Source organism: Sparus aurata, chromosome 8 (assembly GCF_900880675.1).
Source record: "Sparus aurata chromosome 8, fSpaAur1.1, whole genome shotgun sequence".
Taxonomy (NCBI): domain Eukaryota; kingdom Metazoa; phylum Chordata; class Actinopteri; order Spariformes; family Sparidae; genus Sparus; species Sparus aurata.
The window spans coordinates 24,414,548-24,431,666 of NC_044194.1; the positions used below are offsets into that span (position 1 = coordinate 24,414,548).

A 17,119-nucleotide genomic window follows, 5' to 3' on the forward strand; every position below is an offset into this window, starting at 1 on the left:
CTGTTGATGGAAACTCAGCCAGGAACTGGTGTGAGAGTGAAAACCTACACACAGAGAGGCATTGTGTTGGCACTGAGCTATCTGTCCCTCACATACATGCACACAAACATACAGACACTCCTCCTGACTGTAAAGCCTATTGCGAGATGCTCAGGCTTCTGGGTAATGGAGCTCCGCCATGGGAGTGCGTGTAATGTGCGACGCACAAAACCTTGACTCCTTCAATCCGAAACCCCCCGTGAATAATCTCCTGCAGTGGAACTTTACACCTCGACGCGGGGCCTCTTCAACACTCATCCCCCTGCGTGAATAGCATTGCAGCCTCGCTCACTCTCTGTCCATCTCTGTGGCTCTCTTGCTCAACATTCCTCCTTCCACTAGCTCTGCCACCACAGGCGCCCTCGAAGAGCCTCTCAGTTCGGGCCCGCTTTGATCTCAAGGCACAGGTTATCTGTTACGCGGCTAATTTTAGTTAGCCCCTTTAAGCCGCGCTTCTCTTTGAAGCACAGGTACCATGGAGCAGGGATTTGTGGGGTCTTTATCAGCGCGGCCCCTACACATTCAGACAGACGGATTCGCCCCTCACACCTATGAGAGTCAGCTGTAATCTGGACAAGATTATTCACCTCACTACATCTGTACTGTAACCAGCTCTGCGTGCGGAGCAAAATCCCAAGGGCAACGGTGTGGTTGGAAAATAAAAGAAATGTTTGAGCATGTGTGTTTTTCCATCCAAGGGGGGCTTGTTGAATAAACAGAGTAATATACGTGGGAGCGCTGGAGAATCCTCCTGGGTAATTAGAGGCTTAGAGTTTCATTTTGCTGCGATGTGTACAGATTGCTGGAGCAGATGGAGGAGGGGTGTGGCATGTGGAGGGAGAAATCTTACCTTTACTTGGAGGATGAGGAGGAGGAAGAGAGTCCTTCTGCACTTCAGGCTGGGAAGGTCAATGTCTGCGAAAAACAAACAGTGAGTGAGTCACTTTCCTGGCTTACCCACGGCGAATACCTTGTGTTTGAGACATCACCGGTATGTTTGTTTCTTCTGACTCAAATACCTCTTCATTTATTAAATCCATCAACCAGAGAGCATTCACAGACAAGCTTCCTAACTCTACTCACTACAGCCAGTCCCATGAATTATAATGTCCTCGGGAAACAAGCTCATTCCAACAATAAAACAGAAAATAAAAAACTGGTATCAGAGCAGCCTCGAGTTGTTATTAAAATTTGAAGAGCGTCCATGACGCGACCCCAGGCAGATCGTGTTTACAGCAGGTTGCACAGCAGTGCACTAAAGTTGTGTCCCTGTGATTTTGCAGAACGGTCGGCCAGCTGGCCTGAACTCCACTCAAGACAATAAAGCCCTCAGAGTGTGACCTTGCACATCACAGCAGAGCCGAGTCACAACACGAGCACAGGGGCAACATGTGGAAGTGAATGGGTGAGTCTTGAAAGCTAATGCGCCGCCCCGTTTCTCACCTATGTGGCAGCGCACATATGCAATTCTCTTTATCTCTCAACGCTGTCTTTGTCGAAAAAACACCACCGAGATCAAACACACACAGGTGTGAAAAGCCAAAGCCAGGTACACAGAGTATCAAAGCGCCGGCTTGCTGTCCAGCATGAATGATGGTTCTCCAGGAGCAGCTTCAGATGAAGGGAACAGGAGGTGTCCGCAGGCTGATTTAGCGCCTCAATCTCGTACAACAGGGGTCACTTTTCTCCCCACACGGTGACTTATGAGGGGCACAGCGGCTGCTTTCATTTCCATTTTATTGTGAGGAATAGTGGCTAAAGTTTCCCTCTATCTGCTGTAGAGGCTGTTGCGGAGGCTCACCGAAGGACACCGGGAATTGCAAGTGCCAAAGGGGCTTTCTCTGTATGGCAATGTCATGCTATCTGCAAGGACAGTGGTGGTAGATTGATACGTCTGCAATTTCCAGGACGATCTATCGAAGGTTTATCTTTCTGCGATTTGAGAAGAGACAATCGTACATACGCAGGGGGGACGGTTAGGCTGGGGGACTTTGCAAAGTCAATGTCCATTCAAGCACAATGTCAGGGTCTTCTGAGCTTGATGGACAGGCAGGAGTAAGTGCACTCGCCGTGTCCCATCAGTCAGGTGTGAACCTTCCCACGCTCGTCAAAATCGCCTCACTCCCTTTTTCAGAGGCTCTTCTCTTGATAAACACATTCACGGTATCAAGGACTTAAAGGTGAGGGATGCGACTTCAGGGTTTTCAATTTCTAACAAAAAAAATGCTAACGTCAAATGACCAAAGTTAAGGCACCGGGCAGGCACAACGGGAGAGAGGAACAGAAAGACGGCAAGTGGTGATGGGACAATGAGCACAATGTTCGTGTATGTGCGTGAGGACTGATCGGTAATAAGGAAACAGAGAGATAACAAGCGGAAGAGGGAGAAAAAAAACAGTGATTAATAGAGCTCAAACACGCCGACGGCTGTGGAAACTGAACGTGGAGCAAAACCAAAGAGTGACACAGCAGGCAAGAACAGGACAGTTTGTTCCTCCCATTAGTAGGCACAATTAATGAGGGATCCATTGACGCACTGCGTAACAAGACAAATATAATTATGTTACATCATTACAAGCTCGCCTTCTTCCTGTTCCCTTGGGGACTTTGGACGGCCAACTGGAGGGCCAACACTAAACAGTGGCAATGAAAAAAAAAATAAAAAAATGAAAGAACAAGATGGCTGTCAGCATTCATTTAGCAGCAGGCTGGAATAACATTTCAGCGGCAAGGCACGCTCAGAGAATGGATGTTGGTTTCTGGTCATCGGGCGTCGTACAGCGGAGTTGGTAATGGTCCTCCAGCTATAAACAGACTGTAATTTGGCTTGAGATGCGATCACTCACTCCCTGTGAGCTATATTTACCATCTGTGGCCCTTTACCCCGCTTGTGTCTGTATGCAGCACGTGGAGCATGTGTGTGCGAGTGCATGCGCTCAGATGTGTGTGCTGCCGCCACGATGATAGCTCGTCATCCCCAGAGACATACGACATTCTGTTTTACACTGTGGACACACAGTCCTCTCGCAGCTTTCTGCGTGTTTGCATGTTAGCATTGCACACAATTCCTCAAGATCTGACAAGAGAAGAGAGCTGACCTTGGCATTTCAACACACACACACACACACACACACACACACACACACACACACAAACACACACGCGGCCCTCTGTTCTCATGGCTGAGACAAATCAACAATCTGAAAACTTTTCACTAAGTGTCCTTTTTGCTCTACAGAGTGGTAGTCACACATTGCAATGGGGACCGTAAAAACAAGTAACCTTGTTTTCATAAGAAAGCAGAGGGAGGCGTTGAAAAGCCGCTGCTATTCTGTGTGTGTGGTAATGGGGTATCATTTGTCTCATGGGAGCAAGCGGAGCCCTGCAGCTGTGGCGTATACGGAGCTCCTGCAGCTGTGAATGAGGCGGCGTTGGCCAGCGCTGGCACACATCGGCGAGTCAGCTGGGAACGGCCGGCTTTTCCAGCAAGTGAGAACGAAATGCTGTGCTGCCTGAAAAGTAGAGGTATCTGCTATCAGAATGGCTCCGGATCATAATAATGCTCCAACATGAAATGTTAGTTTATTCCAAGAAGGTACACAGTCATAAAAACAAAACAATTGGCTGACAGTAACTTCGGATGCCGTGCTGCTGACTCACCTAAATGGATTGATTTCAGCAGTTCTCCGCCAAAAGTCCATTTACTGCAATTAGTTTGAAGCCGTTTTGGCGTGTTTGCGAGCTTTACTGTGCCTCCATGAATCATGCTGTGGCCCCCTCTAAGGATTATGAACGACATGTTGCAGAGAGCGTTCCATCCATTCGACACTCAACCTGCTTTTTCCTGCACGGGTGCATAAATCGAGACGCCAAAGTGTTTAATCCCCGTTCCATGTGCAGTGTCGGTAGGGGACGGCAAAATTGAAATGGCGGGACGTGGAACGGAGCGCATCAGAGTAAAATGAAGGTATCACTCCTGGGTTTATGGAGCTGACAGGATATTGATTCTTCCTTGACTAAGCCTTGGGGTTCAAATACATGTCTTACGACCTTACCGTGCACTCCATACTGCTGACTCTGCTGTGTTAACACAGCCCTAAGGGTAAACCAGAAGACCATCGTCGTCTGTACAAATGACGCTGCATACCTTTCCTCTTCCTTTGCCTTCTTTCAATCCCTCCCCCACAATCTATCTTTTCCTCCATAGGACATGACCACCCAACAGCTGTCCCTCCTTATCTCTCTGTTCAGATCAATCTTTTTACAACATCATTCCCTCCCTGGATCCTTTGCTGATGACCATGTTTCTCAAGCCAAAGCCTCTCCACAGTAACTGCTGTACTGCCTTAATCCCTCTACAGTGCCGAAGGGGATAAAACTTCACTTCCCAAATCCTCGACAGCTGCGTTGGTAAGATCGGAACCTCGGCCCCCCGTCCCCTCACATTGTCGTCGTGCCACGGTCTCACCCAGTTTTGCTTCTTCACGCCACCACTCACAGTGGGATGGGGCCTGAAGGGCATGACGCCTCTGCCCGGGAATGCTGGGAAGGAGCCAAAACAGATCCCCTTCCGTGAAGCGCACGAGCAGTGTGGATGCTCGAGCAAACATGCGCGGCAACACACACCCAAAGGGCTCTTCTAGCACCACGGGGATGTGAAAATGAAAAACGGAAATCATGGGGATATTGGGCTGAAGCAGACAGCTTAACCTCAGCTTTACTTTTCTTTACTCTGGCTCGGCACGGAAACCACACGACCTCCATCAGTCTGCATGACTAAGGCGCAGGTAGTTATCGGAGCGAATTGCTGTGTAATTCAAGACGGAGGGTGGCTCGACCAAGCTCTGATTGCAGGCTGATGTGTGTGGAAGCCGAGGAGCTGCGAGGGGGGACCTACTGTACGCCCTGGCAGTGAGCCATGTGGCATTGCTGAGTGATGAGACACGCCTGGAGGTTACTGCAGAAAACGAATTATAAGAGGCAGGACAGAATTCAATGGACAGCTTTAACCACAAAATGACTTCCTACATGCAGAGTGAAAAAAAGCTGTCAGCATAGCTGCAGCGGAGAGCACATCCTCAGCTGGAAATCAGAACAGAGAGGAAATAAGAGTTCGGGCTCTCGAGGTGATTGCAATAACGGGTCTGTCCATTTAGCTTGCTGATACATCTTCAAATTTCCATTCACATATGAAAGAAGCAATCATCGGCTTCAGCAGCTCATTATTTTACCTTGAGTCCCAATGTATTTGCTCTCCTTTGATAGTCGAGTAGATGACGGTAACTGCCCAGACATTTTTATTCCGTGCATTGTCATGTCGCCTACATTACTGCACATGCAACACATACATGTCGGAGAGGGTTCAGGGGTCAGCTGTGGGCCAAGGACCGCTGTGCGCTGGAGAGAAAAGAGTTATGATAGCTCTGCTCAATCTCATCACCCCAACTGTCAACTCACACAGCATCATTTATCTGTGAGAGACTCGCAGTCGAACACACACAACGCCATGGGTGGGCAAATCACACTACTGTTACGCCACTTTACAGCTCACGCTTCAAAGCGATGACTGTAGAATAGGGCGCAAATTGAGCTGATATGAAGTATGGGGCCACGACCAAATGTTCATAATGTAGCCGGTTGCAGTAATATTAATATGGGTGGTCTGTATGTGCTGCGTGTGACTCTGAGTGTGAGTGAGTGTATGTGTGCAGAGTTCAGAATTTATGTGAGCTCCATCAAACAGCCAAGAAGCAGAGATGGATGGAGCCACGGCGAGTCAGAGATGAAATTAAAATGAGCCAATTAAAAAAACTTCTTGTAAAGCAATACACACGCACAACAATTTTTTTTTTTTTTTAAATGCACAAACAAGAACAGGAAGTAAAACTCAACTGAACGGAGGTTTCTATGGTTAAATGGCTTGATTAATTGGTTTAACACATTCCACAGCTTTATCAGTGCAGAAGGAAAACCATAACCTTTTTGTGTAAAAGACACGCATGCCCTTCAGCTCAGATTTAGAGTTTAGGTTTTCTAGCAGAATATGTAGCGCCCGTGGAACAGATGGCTATCTCTTTAGGAAACATGTGGCACAGAGTGAAGCATGTTTAGAAGGCAGAGGGAGAAACTGTAAGAAGGCCCTCAGGCAGGCTTGTTGTGATTATCGACGATTAGCCTCTCATTGGGAGAAGAAAGGAAAACAAATCTCCAAACATTAAGATCAGCCTGTACAGCCCGCAGCAAGGTTCTGCTTTGTCGTCAAGACAGAAAGAGCTGTTAGACTGCGAAAAGCTTTCCATTCTCCCTTTTTGGACATTTCGTGTGTGCAGACAATCCAATCCAATTAAATCACCCTGCAACAACCCTGCCTTCTGAAGCCTATTTGTGCAGAGACATTGTCAGAGAAGAGCTTGTTTTTTGTTCTACAGCTCCACAGTTAAAGGGGCTATATTTAAGATTTCTTGTTGAAAAGAATCAAAAATGAAATAGGTAACATAAACATATTGTGAAAAGCAGTTTTGACATTATGATGTCTATTTATTAGAGCCCAACTAATATATCGGTCAGTCACAGATGTATGGTGTTAGCGTATGCTTTTATGAAAACATTTCAGTTTTGAAGAAAACAATGCAGAAAAGGATGCTTCGGCTGATTTGGGATTGTTAAATTTTCTGTAAATTTCCTGTCATGTTGGATATTACACGTTTATTGATAATCTGTAAAATATCCTGTCTATTTCATATCTTTGTATCAAGTGATTCATAACCACACTATACTGCTGCTCTACTATGTTCCAGATACCGAGGATAGCATGCTAACCAGCTGATCCTGATCCATCCTGCTCCAAAGCTCCTGTGCTAGCACTGTAGACACCAATGGCCTCCGGGTCCCCAAGCTCCATGTTCGAAATGCTACCTGCACTGCTGACCGAGCTAACTAGCTAAGGACAGCAATGGTTAGCAGCAGTTAGTTTGGTGAAATCCTCCCCTCTATTTGTTTTGAATATGAATTTGACAGGTGGCCATTTCTTACATACTGCACCTTTAAGGGAGGAGTTAAATATACTGTACCTTACAGGTACAGCAACCACACATGCAAGGGCGCTGTGCACTCTGAAAACTGTAAAGGAAGGTATGTTTAATTATGACATCTTGTGAGATTAATTTTAGTTATTTTTTGTTTTCAGGCACTCCTCATCGTCTTTTTTTCTTAATTCTCCATGGTTTTAGTGTCTGAGATGAGTTTGTGTGTGGGAGTTAGATAAACAGATGGACTCCGAGGAGGGGTACGGAATACAAAATAAATGCAAAAACACAATGAAGCACGAAAAGATAGAGTTACGATGAGTGAATTTGGAAATACATGATGGAAACAGAAATATAGTGTCGTATTAGTGTACGTTCATATTCAATACATGCATTTCTCTGCTGTCATCTGTATGGCGCACATGCGTGCTATACATGCCTGACACTGTATATATGCCAATATGCTCATCCCTCATGCATCATGAGTCAATTAACAACCCAGTGATATCAAATGAATCCAACAACTAAACACATGTATTTTAATTGCAGACCTGTGCTCCCACGGCGGAGAGGGGGGGTGGGGTGTGGAGGGCTGGCAAGCCTCCTGCATGCCGATGATAAAATGCAACCATTCATCCGTGTTCGCTCGTCGCAGCTGCATGTTGTTCTGTCTTCGCTGCCATCCCACTGCCACGTTTTTTCAATGTTAAATGCCAGTTCAGCCCACGCAATGTTAGCTGGCACGGCTGATCCGTTCGCTTTCATTTTCACATCTTCCAACGGAGCATCAAACTTCCATCCCTATAACAGACTCAGCATCTTCTCCTCAGCCCGGGGTCCTGTCCAGCAACTGCATCACCGGTTGGCACTTCCATGTTCCCCTGCAGCCAAGGCACCTCATCTGTGCAAAGGACAAACATTTGGACTACTCTAGGTGTACTCAAGGACTCTAGTCTTCTCTAAATGGAGTGCTGAAGTAGGTCAAAACACTTTGGCATTTAGAAGATTTTTTATTTTTATTTTTTCCTTGTTTGTATTGCGAGACAAGGCACAAAAAAACTCTGACAGAACAACGCGAGGGGAGATGAGAGGCAGTGAACAAAGGCCAGTTAACAAGGGAATAACAGAGAGTTGTGCTTAGCTGTCATGTGTTGTGTTGGTACAATGTCTTGTATGTGGGTGAGTGTGTGGGAAGTCTAGACAGTCAGTGTAAAGGTTACATGGATGAAAGTAAGAAAGAAAACAAAGGGAGAGTAAAGAAAGGGACGTAAATAAAAAGTTAAGTTAAGTTGCAGTTTACATCCATGTCCAGGAGACTTTGAAGGGATTTAATAAAAAGGTAATAAGTGCTGCTTTTTGGCAAATTGGAAGTTATCACTATATTGACATGTATTATTCATGTTGTTGCCAGAGATGCCCCTTTCACACTGGACAAACACACGCTTTTGTCTTCAATGTGAATGTATATGAGTGACATTCACTCTGCAATAGTCACGTGTTTTTATCGCCTCAGCTCCAATTGGGTCTGAAGGAAACACAACACCCGGCTGAACACGTTGATTTTCGTAATGATGTTGTTTCTGGTATTAGGACCATCGGCTTAATAACTTTAAATCCGTCTCTGCTCAGGCAGGGCTTCAACATAGTTCGGTCGCCACTGAGTTTGAAAGAGAGACTGGAGTTAAAGACATTGGTAGTTATTAGGAATCTTATCAGTGGCTTTTCGCACTTGTCGGCTGCCTGGTCAGTACCGTGCGTGTGCAGCTCTCAACAGAGATGAGAAAGAGGCGAGATGTCTCGCTCATTAACAACTTCAGTTAGCTCTGGAAAAAATAATGTGTCAAATTCAGAATTTGATTTATTAACACCTCAGTCACAACCAATGCGACAAGCAAGGTACAAAAAAACAGAGAGGCAAGACCCGTCTCCTGGCAACGCGAAAGAAGTCGCACGCCTATTTTTAGTGGGTTTACTGAGGTTTAGTAAATTCACAGATACACATATTGTTGTGTAAAAAGTGTTTTTAGAGACTATTTTAGCTGAGGAGTACAGAGGACTGACTATTGACTGATTATTGATATGAAATTCTTGTTTCTGCTGCTTTCCGTGTTGTTGGTATGTATATGTATTTATCTTTTAAAGGAGATATGTGTAGTTTCACTTGGCTGATCAGTCCAGCTCCTTGTAGGAGGGACTGACCCATTGTGGGTTTAATTCCAGAATCTAAAGCAGGCTAGCATGCCTGGAAATGGCAGTCAATTTATGTACATGTGGTATTGGTTGAACTGAAGACTACACTGACCAAACCCTCCCTCCCCAAGCCGGCCACCCAATAAAGAACCGTCAGTTCATATAATAAAATGGCCAAAAACGCCCCTTGGACTAAAGGTCCTATTGATCCTCGCAGCATCTGGCGATTGAGAGCTGCACATCTCTTGGATGCTAGACAAATCCCAAGGTACGCAACCGTCCACCGAGGCCCTGCTTTAACAACTAATCTCCCCCATACACCACCATCCCCTGTGGCCCCGGCCTGCCGTGTCTGTAATGCACAAGAGAGGGTTTAGAGTCTCAGGGGAGTCATGAGAGCAGATTATCACCTCCGCCAGTAGATAAACAGCGGTCTCCGTGTGCAGTCATCACCAGAGGTTTGGGCTGGATCCAGGTTTGATGTCCCTGGTATGCGAGTGTGTGTGTGTGTGTATGTGTGTGTGTGTGTGTGTGTGTGTGTGTGTGTGTGTGTGTGTGTGTGTGCGCGCGCCTAGGTTCACTGTGTGGACACGGTTTGCCTGTTTTCACCGCAGAAGCCCTGCCAAGTTGGCACGGCAGTCTCTAGCTGTTGATCCTCTGTCCTCGTCCTGGAGGAATTTCCTCCCTGATCCAGCGTGCAATCAGAGGCATCTGCAGTGTCCACTTTGCCAGGATTCTTCCATCTCCCCCGAAGCGCACACGGACATGCTACAGCATCTGTTGGGACACACTCTTGCCTTGGAGAGGTGCAGCTGTGAAGCCCAGGCACACATCACCAGAGATCACTATGCACAGGCGTTCGGGAAGTGCTTCAGGGCTACTGGGGTGAACTGTCGTCTCCCATGACCTCACAAAAATCCATCCCATCATTGTCAAAGGCGTATCCTTCGTCGGCAAAGTTCACAGTCTTCCGCTGAGCCCGGCTCAGGACTTCAAAGGCTGCCTGAGATTCCCAAAAAATCTGAGACTTTTGAGGTATGATTGATTTAACCTCGAATAGGACCCTGTGAATGAGTCTCTTCACTTACTGATTTTTATTGATTAAATGTATAAGGTTATCTGTTTAAATGTGAAACCAAAAGACAAGAAATGTTTAAATTCATGTCCCCCCTCTGCTGAACATGCAGAGCATCAACCCAGTGCCCGTGCCTTTCCTGACAGGGAGACAGAGCAAATGGAAAACGGGTGATGGAACAAGAAACACATCAGTCCCACGCGAGAATGTGCCTCATATCCTTCATGCTAATTTCCAGAGAGTTCGCCTGCTCCAAGTAATGCCATACTGGACTTACACCTGATAAAAGCTCTATCATTCCATTTCTCTCCCCAAGTTTTAGATGAAGGTAATAGACAAGCTGCTGCTGCTATAGAGTCGCAGAATTTAAGCAGGGGCCAAATGAACAGGGAGGAGGGGGAGTATGATAATTGTGAAGAGGGAACAGAGAGCAGCAGATGAAATATGTGCCTAGAAAACATAATTAGCAAAAAAACTGGTTGTCGTACTGTCTTGTCCTTCTGCAGAGCAGAGAAGAAACAGACAGTCAGACACAGCTGTAGCAACCATTTCTTCTCTCACTGCTCTATACATGAGAGGGAATTATGTGCACAGAGAGGCTATAAAAAGACCTTTCACACAGTTTTGCAGTTGCACTACAGGGCATGGACAGAGTGTTGAGAGGAGAAGACAGCTCAAATTGACCACTACTTCTCTCACATCGCTTCAGTCCACAGATTGCAGTCATGTCCGACAGACACCCAGAGCCGCCTTTATCTGACCCCTTCCTCCAGTGTTTCCACCCAATTTCACAAAACCTCTCTTTAATGCTTAAAGGGCCCCTGTGGAACTTCTGCGTTGTGCTGGAAGCTGTTTGTTTGTTTATGTTTGTGGACTCCATTACTCTACTAATGTTAGCGACTGCTGCTCTCTGCTAGTGGAGTGAAGAGAGGCACTGAGATGAGGCGCTCCAGAACGTACATAATGTCACAACCTTTTGGACTGCTGCTGGAACCCAAACCAGAGTCCTTCGCAAAGAAATCCACAGTCCAGCAGCGTCAAATAGCTTCGTCCACAGGCTTGTGTCGGCAAAACCGAGAGAGACAGGGAAGCATGGACACAGGAAGTAGGGGTGCCCAAACAAGGCATGCCAATTAATTGTCCACATATGAAACAATAACACAACACAACAACACAATATGAAAAAATGCCCAAACTTTACAATTCTCTGGTTAATCAGTCAAGTGTATGATCGACAATGCAGACTGGAGTCTCTGTTAACAGCCATAAACAGGCAGTTCCATGTTATATATACTTGTATAACATGCACAATTTACAAGAAGGCTCATATAAATACATGTTTGTCATAAACAGTTTTTCACAAAGTTAATAAAGTTCCTTCTAATTCAACAACTCACAAATTTGAGTGTTTTTATGAGGGAGTCTGGTGAATTTATTTCCCTCTCCACCTCACTGCTCTTGTCAACTGCAGTTGCTGTGGCCGCTTTGACCTAAAGTGTGCTGGTTCATGTCTGCTGACATGCAAAACATTTCCAAATGTTTGTACATTTTTGTCAATAACTATAACATATAAAGTTATTCCGTCCAAATTAATACAGAAAACAAGCCAGTTTACATCATTATATCATCATTGTACACACTGACCTCCAGCGCCTCTGCGGGGAAAGTCTCATTTTCATGACACGTTACATTCCGCTCACATATGGCTGATAAAATAGTGATCAATTGCTGCAGGTTTTTACACAGAACCCCTTTAACAACTTCTCATGTAAACATCACAGAGCTATGCTTAAATTGAAGAAGACATTTGTACCATTAAATGGGTGCAGATAAATTACCTTTTTACCGTGAACTTGTTAAAAAATGGATCATAAAACTCTTCAAATTTTACATTCCTTGGTTCACCCACTTCTCGTCCACACACGCAGCCAATTTCAGGTTAGTATGTCAAAGTACTAATGTTTCATAGGGCAATTACTGAGCCTTCCCTGTGCCAGACCTGTCCAAAACCATTCCAAGTTAGTACAGCTTACAAAACTGAACTAAAATTAGATGTGATAACACGCAAAAACAATATTGTGTAATTACAAACCGACTAAAATAACATAAAACAAACACAGGAAATTACTTTAGTTTGAGTCTTTGTCAATTTGTTCAAATTTGTCGACACAACAAGAAAGAAAAAGGCGTCCATGTTTATAGAGACTGGGTTCCTAACACGAATGTGAGTAAACTGCCTCCACAAAGTATGTATATTTGTATCTTATCTATTCTGAACTAACTCTGACAAGTTCCCCCCATCTTATAATAGAAATACTTCAACTGATCCCAAGACTAGTGAATAACTGAACACTAAAATGAAACCTTTACAAACCGCTCTGGAAACAAACTGAAACTAAACTAAATTGAAAATGAAAATTAATAATACAAAACTATAATAATTATCCCTGCTTATTACAAGAGAATCTCTTAAAGCTAATACAAATATCTAGAAGTCACAACAATAACATGCTGGACACACTGGATGCGTGTACGATGTGGTGTTACTTCTCGCTTTTCATTTTGGCGTCCATGTTTAAACGCGTGTGGCTGCTGTGTCACGTCATCTGGAGATTCAGAGTCTCGCCTATTTCTACCACGACACGCACAAGGATCTTGCCAAAAATGGACCTGAAAACAACCTGTAGACAGTCATATGGACATCATGCCACCATTCTTACACTTTCCCTTCCTCTCCCTCGCTCCCTCTTGTTCCCCCTCTGGCTCTCTCGCTCTTCCAGCGGAGTAAAGGAAAATGAGGACATCGTATTTATCAATAATTATCAAAGGCAGACTCCATGTAAACAGAAAGGGCAGGCCGGAGCAGCAAACAGGCATCCAGTGTGTCCAGCCTGTAAGAGGCAATGTCAAGCCATAGTAGTCATAGTGCAGTGTGTAATTTCACATCACTCAGCGTTACAGATGTGTTTTTCTGACAGCACACCTCGCACAAATCCAAAAACACACACACAAAAGGCAAACCTACATGAATCTCTTGCGAAATGAAACGCTGCATTTACAACAGAGTTATATCTTCTCAAAAAGGGATTTCGACACTGAACACTGATGTGCTCAGAGAAAAACACTGCTATGAATGGAAAACACTGGTATGAATACCTCATGGAGTCAATGTTTTTATACTCAAAATAAAACACAAAGACATACCATAACATTTAAGTTTTATCCTGAAAATACTGTTTATATTCCAATGAATGTAAAGGTAGATGTACAAAATGTTCTACATGCAGAACAAAAAATAGAAAATATACTTTACACAGTAAAAACACTGCATCGTGTAACAGCTCACCTGGTGCACTTTTGTTGCAAAGTTCGGATTGCTAATTATGAATTACCACAACCCAGGTAGAAGGAATTAGAACTGAACAAGCTGGGAAGTGATTATATAATATTCAAATGATGCCGTATGATTTGGGGATATTAATGCTTGCAACACAATGTGAGATGAAAAGCTCCTAATGCACGATCATACACTGCTTTCTAACAATACTTCCCCAATAAGTGAACAAAGAAGGAACCATAGGGAGTGACCATTATGCAAAGTAAATATTTCCACATCATCACCATCACTTCATTTCAGAAAGATAAATACAAGAATAAGATAATAATAGTAATATGGACATAATATGGGGAGCATTTTGGCGGTAAAATACTGCTGCATTCAGTCCATTCCTTAAAGTGAAGGCAAAATATAAAGGAAGGTAGAACCACGCTGGGATGGAAAATGTTAAATCGCAGTGAGAAATAGAAATAAGCATTATAAACGGGTGAAAAGAACACATAATTGCCAGAATATGATTCAGTGAAAACAAGCTCTGACGGGGACACACTGGAGCAAATCTGAATACGACTCAGGTGGCAGAGATGTGGGGGATGTAACCAGAAAATAGGCTGACTTAAATACTTTTGTTACCTCACACAGTTCTAGTGATTTGTCTGAGGAAGGAGGCGGAGAGAATCCGAAAACATGGAGGCACTCTGCAGCATTGATGATGAACAAAATGTCCTATTTTGAACGAAGGCACTGGCTTAAAAGTGGCAAGACCGCTACAGGAAAAGATGAAACAGGTCACATCGTGTTTAACGATGAGCCTGACTGAAGAAGTCATCTCTCTTTTTTAATGAAGTGTGGAGAGAATCCCAGCGAGCTGGAAGGAATCAATAGTTTTCTGAAAAAAATGTTAGTGAGTCAGAAAACTGCTAAGACTATTGCCTTGACAACACATATCTGTACACAATATATATTGATTAAGTGGATGATTAATGAGTGGCTAGTATACATCTTACAGTGGCAAGCAGATTGAGCAGAGGAAGGGGCACTATTGATCCAGTTATGTGTCTGGTGGGTGAGATAAGAACAGCTTGTGTGAATAAAGAGACAGAGGCTGCAGTGTTTCGTGGTGATGTGAATGCATATGACACGTTACGCAGAGAGAGACTGCGGTCATTACACAAAATGAGTGTTGGAGCGAAAAAAAATTTTGGAGTTTCTGAGTGGAAAAGTATTTAGGTTAAAATAGGGCCAGAATGATGAAATAAACATGTTGTGCAGAATGGGAGACCCCCAGGGAGTATCCTAATGTTGCACCACATTCTATTTTATAGTTATTTATATATCTCTACATATGTCAGTGGATATGGGAAGCTAAACGTTTGCAGATGACAAGGCTTTTTTTTGGAAAAGAGGGGGCATGTTGAACATAAAGTTAAGGAGTGCAATATGGAATTCATCAAGTTGAAGGAAAAAAATGAGGATTTATGGCGTAGAAGAAGCTCAGGCATGGTAAGTATCTGAAAAGTTATCTCTCTATAAAAGCAAGGAATCTCTGTCTGTCTGTGTCTGTGTGTGTGTGTGTGTGTGTGTGTGTGTGTGTGTGTGTGTGTGTGTGTGTGTGTGTATTCCTCAAATATCTCTGCGGATCAGGATCAGACTGACCTGAGATTTTCAACATGGCTGCTGCGTGGTTCAAGGGTGTGCGACTTCGCATTTGTTTGGACTGCAATGATACTGTTAATAAATTATTTGATAAATGCTTTACAAATTCCATGAGCATTGTCCACCGGAGCCACCACAGTCACGTGCGCACCAGAGCCAATCACTGCACTGCCCACCTTAAGAAACAAGCTGATTTATACCTGCAGCGGAGCGAGCTGGACCGGGATTCTGCCGGCGGTTCGGTCTCGTTCTGGTCTGTGCATCTAAACTGACTGTGTGGATTAATGAGACTAAACGAGTCCGGACCGAGTCTGTTCGGGTCTGAGGAGATCCAGAAATGCGCGGACAACAAAGTGGAATCGGAATCTGTGGAGCCGCTAGCGGCTAGCTGCCATTGCCGTCACGTTTGCTTTGTGTCTGGTGCAGGAAGAAACGGTAAAAACAGGCTTTTGTCACGAAAGTGTCCAGGCAGCAAGTTTGGTTGTTGAGGAACATGAAGTTGTGGGAGGGACGTAGGCGGATGAATGACAGGCAACGACGGTCAGTGTACAGACAGCGATATTGAGAGTTGAGAGATTTGTGACATTTAGCTGTTTGGAGTGTATAGTTAGTGTGTTATGTAGTGTTTGGTGTAGTGTGTTAAGTGTGTAGTGGAGTCGTATTTTTTGTTTAATGAGTCAAAACAATGAGGAGACTGCTGAATGTGGAGCAGGCAGTGCAGCTCTTCATTCAGCTGGAAGGAGCTCAGGCAGACCTGAGCATTGCCTGCATTTAAATGTAAATAGTTACATATAACTTTGTAAATTTTTTAAATGTATGCACATATTTAGCAAACAACAATTTATATTTGCATTATAAGAAATAAAAAATGGTTTGTTAAACATATTTGTGGTTTTCAAAGTAAAAAAAATCTACATTTTCGATTCGGATTTTATGTTTTTTTTTTGTGATTTTAGGTCCATTGTGTTAATGGAGTATGTCAAAATAAGAAAATAACTGTACAGTCACACATGTGAGGTTGTGCTGAAAATAATGACACCAAGTAAATAGTTTTTAAGGTGAAATATAATGGCAAAATCAAAAATAGTCAAAAACGGCCAATTATACCCTGAAATATCGTATTTCACAACAAACCTAAATATCCCTGACGTCCCACCTTCAAACACAGCTTCATTTGGCCATCTATGAAAAAGCTGAGATGTTGAAGATATAGAGATTGAAGATAGCATGCTAGTCAGCTAGCCCTGGCCCATCCCTGTCCAAAGCTCCTGTGCTAGTGTTGTACACACTAACAATCCCCTGGTCCCTGAGCTCCCAGTTGGAACACCTAGCTGCACGGCTAACTGAGCTTACTAGCTATGGGTAGCCACAGTTTGACAGCAGTTAGCAGTTACACTGGTGATATGCTGCCCTGTATTTGTTTTGAGGTGGCCAGTTCTCACACACTGCACTTCAAACAGAAGGAAGATGACCAACAGGTCATTGTGATCAATGTGATTAAAAAAAGACACAGGAGCATCTTTTAGAAACAAGAAGAAATTTACTGAAGAGAGGAGTGATTATCACACAGGGCGTGGTACAAGGTACAAAGTGTACCAGAGTGCAGAGGGCAGAAAAATGCCTATTTGGTTTCATGAGAGCGACTGAACTAATTACAAGACAACAAGGTAGACTATGGCCAGTAGCAGGCAGAACTGGAACAGTATTAATGCCAGCTGCCTTAAAAGAAAAAGAAGGAGGTGGCAGCTACCTTTACACCGCTGCTATTTTGGGAGGGTGAAATCCCGGAAAATTGAG

The 17,119-nt window shown here is 44.1% G+C and overlaps 1 protein-coding gene across 2 annotated transcripts in view; it reads right to left on the minus strand.

Annotated features, from left to right (window-relative positions):
- Nucleotides 1–17,119, minus strand: part of tspan9a (tetraspanin 9a) — a 202,386-nt gene that overhangs the window by 138,523 nt on the left and 46,744 nt on the right. For both annotated transcript variants that reach the window (XM_030425818.1, XM_030425817.1), the window contains one exon: nt 890–954. The gene's annotated coding sequence lies outside the window, so the exon portion shown is untranslated. The remainder of the gene's footprint in view (nt 1–889; nt 955–17,119) is intronic.